Below are 6,000 nucleotides of genomic sequence, written 5' to 3'. Positions count from 1 at the left end.
GAAACAGAATCCATTTTTTCTGCAGTTTGAGCTACAGTAGTTCGTCTGCTGGATCGGTCCTCACTCTCCAGGTGCACCAGTGAGCCTTGGCTGTCCATGACTGTGTCACTCATTCACCTCTGTTCTTACCTAGGTCCACTTTTGATAGATACTGTCTACTGCAGGTTCACAAAAACTGCAGTTTTGGAAATGCCCTGAACTGGTCACCTAGCCATTAAAAATTGGCCTTTTTTCAAACTCACTCAAAACCTTACGCATGCCCATTTTTCCTGCTTCTAACATCAACTTTGAGGACAAAATGTTCACTTGCTCCCTAATATATGGCACCCCCAACAGGCCTCATGATGAAGAAATAATCAGTGTTATTCACTTCACCTGTCAGTAGTCATAATGTTATGCCTGATCGGTGTACGTTGAGTAACTGAATGTCGTCAGGACTTTGAAAGTGTACAAAATTTTTATTAATTTAAATTTAAGCTTTGATGGAGCCATAAGAAAGTGTGTTCTCACTTTGTGATGACAATCTTTCTAGCCGTAACAGTTGTTACTGCATGAATTTATCTTCCAGTGTTTGATCTGTCTCACATCATCTGTTAGATTTTAGACCATCAACATTAGATGTTACACTCTAGAAAGTCACAGTCCAGTCGAACATGTTCATAGTCTCAGTGATGACACCAGCTTGTTTATTTAATGTCACATGGTACCTTGTCCACATGCATAAGCATTCTTTGAAGTTTCTAACAGCATTGAATACTGAAGGGTTACCCATTCACATGCACATTTACAACTTCAACACTTTGAAACTGAATCTTAAAAGAACTTTCTGGCCTTCCCAAAGTAACTGGCAAAAATAAAAAGAGGATATATAAAAATAGAAATCAAATGATGAATGAAGTCTGAAACAACAAGATGGGATGAAAGAAATAATGGTATTAATAAGTTTATCACCAACACTGTGTACATCATTCATGAGATCATGGCTTATAGAAATGTAATCCTAAAAGCAAACCTGAAATCCATCTTGCTTCATGCCTTTTTAGGCATTGTCTCTAGGAAAAATATAGCTCTGTTGCCTCTTGTAAGTGCAAATTTGTCCAATAAAACAGGCTCAAAGGAAGAAATCAATTCACTGAACTTATTAGAGTTGACTGAATACAAAAATCTGCATTTATTACTTCATTCAGAATGCAGCAGGAAATTATACAGGTCTCATCGTAGCAGCTTCATCCATCATTTTTAACCATTTCCTCCAGCATGGAAGTAAAAATAATTTAACACACACACACTATCACATTTATTATCTTTAAAGGAATAAACAAGTCAAGCTGTTTTTGCGGTGAATGATTGATATCATTTCAAAAATCAGCTGTAAATTTTGCGCAGCGAAAATCTTCACAAAGAAATAATCACTTTACAAACATCCTCATTTCTTAAATGATACCCAGCATGCTTTGCTGAAACATTAATATATATTCAGAGCCAAACTGCGATTAGGGAAAATATGATATGTCTATAAGAATAACCTGCAATTTGTAAACATCCGCTCAGACGTTGTGCAGCATTCTCATCTATACTGCTGCTTGTGTAATTCCTCATTTATCAGTTTGAATAAGAACATGATAATACGGCCCGACTGCCACCATCTTTAGGAAGTTTAATCATTCATGGTGGGAAAATTGCTCCTTTATGTGCCATAAATATTGATTTATGCCTCATGCATATCTGGATGTGGCGAAGCTCACCAGGTCGCCCTCATTGTCCACATTTCAACGCTTTGTTAGCCACTCCATCTCATTTCTCCTTGTTATCGTTTTCGTTTTCTCTGGGATTACTGCATCATATTTACGGCAGCTCTCCCACAATTCTTCACTTCATTTTCAGATGACGAAGATATCAGCGGACGATGAGGCAGGTAATTCTGCCATCTGCTGTGTGCGAATGCTTTCTGGTCACTTAACTTTTTTCCATCCAAAATGAGATCACCATCTCTCTACTGGTGGAATAATTCTCTCCTTCTGAACCAACACACTCAAAGGAGGAGGATGACAAACACATGCAGGTGAAAATATAATAACCCTTCTTTTTATATCTTTATGAACTTTTGATTTGTTTAGCGATATATTTGATCATAGACCACTGCCTTTAATATGGCTGCCTTATGGTACCTCTTTTGATACATAAAAGGGAACATCTTTTGCTTTGCTGGCGCTCCTTGAGGCATTTCCACATACATTCTTATGAAAAATAAAGTTTTCACAGGATTGTGCAGTCCTGTGAAAAACGTACTGTTTCCATAGAAATTAAGAGTGTAAGCAGCAGTTCCAGCTCAGACTCTATAGGTCCCAGTTAGCAGGTGAAAGTTCAAATTGCTCATCTTGGCAAGAGAGCAAATATCCAAAATGTCAGAGTGTTCCTTTAATCACACGCATGAATACACACAAGATGGTTTTTAATTATGAATAACAAATGTTTAGAAATTCTCTGAACTTACAGACAGATAGCTGCGTCCTGGCTGCTGTTGTGAGCATGCGTGCTTAACAGCGTGAATGTTGAGTAAATACAGATTAATTCCTGTAAAATCCTACAATGGTTTAGTGGAGCTTTCTACATCACCTGCACCTCACTGCGTATCTTCAAAATTGTAGCAAATACGCATAGTGTATATAAAAGATGGCAGTAGACATTGTGATTTGAAGTGAGCATATTTGGACAAGAGGGTGGATTGTTACACACTAAAAACTGCTGGGTTAAAAATAACCCAAATTTGTAACCCAGTGCTGAGTCAAATTTGGGCCGAGCCAAGCCAGAGTTGTTTCAGTTCAACAGGGTTGGGTTGTTGGTTTGACCCAGCATACTGGGTTAGGATAACTATCCAACAATTGGGTTCAATTCACCAATGTTTAAAGCTGAGGTTACCAAAAATTGGGTTGAAACTCATAACCCATCACAGGGGTTATATTACAATTAATATTTGGGTTAAAACTATAGATTTTTTACTTATTAATTAAGCATATAAAAACTGGATAAAAAAAACTACTTTTATTACCATGTGATACATAGAATATAGACAGTGGAAATAATACAAAATATATAAAACAATTAAAGTAAAATAAAAGTTTAAAAAATACAATTATATAATTTGTTATATTATATCCCTTTCTTCAAATTTTTGGTTACAGCTCAAGAAGTACATGTTAATACACATGAAGACAACATTTCATGTAAGTCTGACTGTTTTAGAACAAATTACATGTAACACGTCAGTCAATTAGTGACTTTGGATTATTTAAGGATTTAACATACATCAACACTTCGGAAAAATGGCAACAAAGAAACTCTCTCTCAGATCGTTTCATGCAGCTTTATGAGCAACATTTTACCCTTCCATCATTTGGTTCATGTCATGTCATGTTTGACAGTTTGAAGAAATTCCCAAACCTGGGCACATGACTTTGGATAACTTACATGAAAAACAAAAAATGCTTTGATGCAGCCATGAACAGCACCCAAAAGAGATTGGTGTTCCATTTAAGCGGTTCCATTTATTATACAAAAGCTTGGGAACAACAATGCCTGTCCCCCAGCGTAAAGACATATGGGTACACTGTTGTTGAACTGTGTAGGTACTCCGCCATGTTTGTCCCAACCTGATGGTGAGGGAACAGACATAAAGCAGGTTATTAGTGAATTTAAAGGTAGAGCTGTACATACCTGACTGCTAATTTTCACCAGATTCTTGTTTGATACAAACCCTCATTATAACACACTTATTCAAACAGATGTCTGCTTTTCATTGTAATTGTGCACTGTACTTTTACACATTACTTTTGAGGGTTTAACAGATCCTTAGTCTATGACAGGGGTGTCAAACTCAAATACACAGTGGGCCAAAATTCAAAACTGGAACAAAGTCACGGGCTAACATTAATATTTATTGAAAAAAAAATCTTCCTCCAGATATAAGGATGAATCTTTTCTTATGGACTCAAATAAGTTTTGCTGGAAAACTGAATATGGAACAAGCAAAGCATAATACTAAACAATATATATATTAGCTGTATAATACCAGTAGGCCAGCTCTAATAGTAATTTGGTATGGCTTCGCGCCAAATTTGGCCTGCGGGCCAGAGTTTGACACCTATGGTCTATGAGATGTTCCAACAAGCATGGAAGCTCTGCAAAAATTTGCTGAGTGGAACTGTCCCATTTGATCAGACCCATATTGCTCTATGGATGGCATGTACTGTATTGTGTTTTTAAAATAATATAACAACAACAACAGAGGAAAAAGAGACACAAACAAATGTAGCAAAACCAAAGGCAAACAAAACAATAACATTTATAAATAACTTAATAGCATAATCTTATTTAATCCCACCCCCTTCCCACTATTTAACAACTACACTCAAAAAACAGATTCAGGTCCTTCTTTCAAAGAACACATACAAATATTGTTAGTTGTTCATAAATGTAATTAAAAAATACCAAATTAATTTGGTTTTCTTTGTGGACAGGTCTTCTCAAAAGCGCCTTGTTTTAGAGGACAAATTATGTAGCCACCAACTTCTAAGTACTCGGAGCTTGTGCTAGCTTGATAGCAGCTAGCCAGCTAGCCGCCATGTGCTCAATGAAAGATGATCTCCTAAGGCTAACTTCATTCTTACTGTTTTCTTTTTATAATCTAAAAATGTGGCATTCTGTGTTTATTATTATATAATGCCATATTCTAGTAGAAATTATTGTTTTGAGGTGTCTTTAACAGCAATGTAGTTTACTGAGAGTGCTACCAAAAGTGAACCATGTGGCCGTAAGAGTAACTGCAGTCAGCACAACGTGCACTCCCGTGACGTTCAAACCTATTTATTATTAGAAATGATTTCTTTATTTATTATTCGCTACCGCCTAGATTACAAGAAAATGCTGTGTCAGGGGGAAGCGCTGGAAGGAGAGGCCGATGATAGTCGCCGGGTTAGTAGGGGAGGGCACTGGACAAACAGTGAAGTTTGGCAGTGAGTTTTGCATAATATGTTCCCCTCCAAGTGACAGAGCCCTGAAACCACCTATTTCTTAACCAAGGTATTGTTTCTGTTTTTCAGACCTCCTCCACTGAGGATGAACGGTTGAGATCCACTGCAGCAACTGTCATGGGTATTTACACCATCACAAGAAAAGGCATTCAGGAGCCAGAGGATGTGGGAGTTGTCATTGAAGGTACTACAGTTATGAATAACTGTGTGTTATCATGACATTCATCGTCTTCTTTGGACTGATTTATGCACTTGATCTCAGCTATCCAAATGACCACAAGTACACTTTGGAGTTTTGTCAGAAATTCTAAATGAATCTGGATGGACAAAAGCTCAGTGCAAAGATGCAGCAAATGAAAATGAAGATGTTTGCTTAGGCAAACAAGACTCCAGCACAAAATTCGATTTTGGCCTTTTTATCTCTTTTTTTCATAGCCCCGCAGGGGACGTGGGAGAAAAAAAATTAAGACGGACTTTTGCGAGATCTCGCAAAACAAATTCGGGATCTCGCAAAACAAACTCGGGATCTCGCAAAACTTTTGCGAGATCTCGCAAAACTTTTGCGAGATCCCAAGTTAGTTTTGCGAGATCTCGCAAGATCTCGCAAAAGTCCGTCTTAATTTTTTTTTCTCCCATGTCCCCTGCGGGGCTCCGTATTTTCAGACTGTGACCTTTTTTTAAAAAACAAAAACAAAAATGGAAGTTTTCAATTTTTGTCTGCTATTTTGTTTGAACATCTTAGATGAACATCTTATTGTGAGTGATGTAACCTTTAATCTATACTAATATAGATGGATAAAAGGACAGTGGGAATTTAGCTCAAAAGTTGTAACCAGCATTTTCTTTTTAATTGCTTTTGGGATTTTCTAAGACACAAAACAAATGTTGACAACTTTGGTGTCTTCCAGTGTTTTTAAAGTTGGTGTTCCCATTTTTATAAGCTTGTAAAAATTTGACTGTCATTGGTTTT

This window comes from Mchenga conophoros, linkage group LG2 (assembly GCF_057382185.1).
Source record: "Mchenga conophoros isolate Kocher_MC1m ecotype Shallow Benthic linkage group LG2, M_conophoros_male_GT1.1, whole genome shotgun sequence".
NCBI classification, from domain to species: domain Eukaryota; kingdom Metazoa; phylum Chordata; class Actinopteri; order Cichliformes; family Cichlidae; genus Mchenga; species Mchenga conophoros.
Note: the sequence above shows the minus strand (reverse complement) of the source record.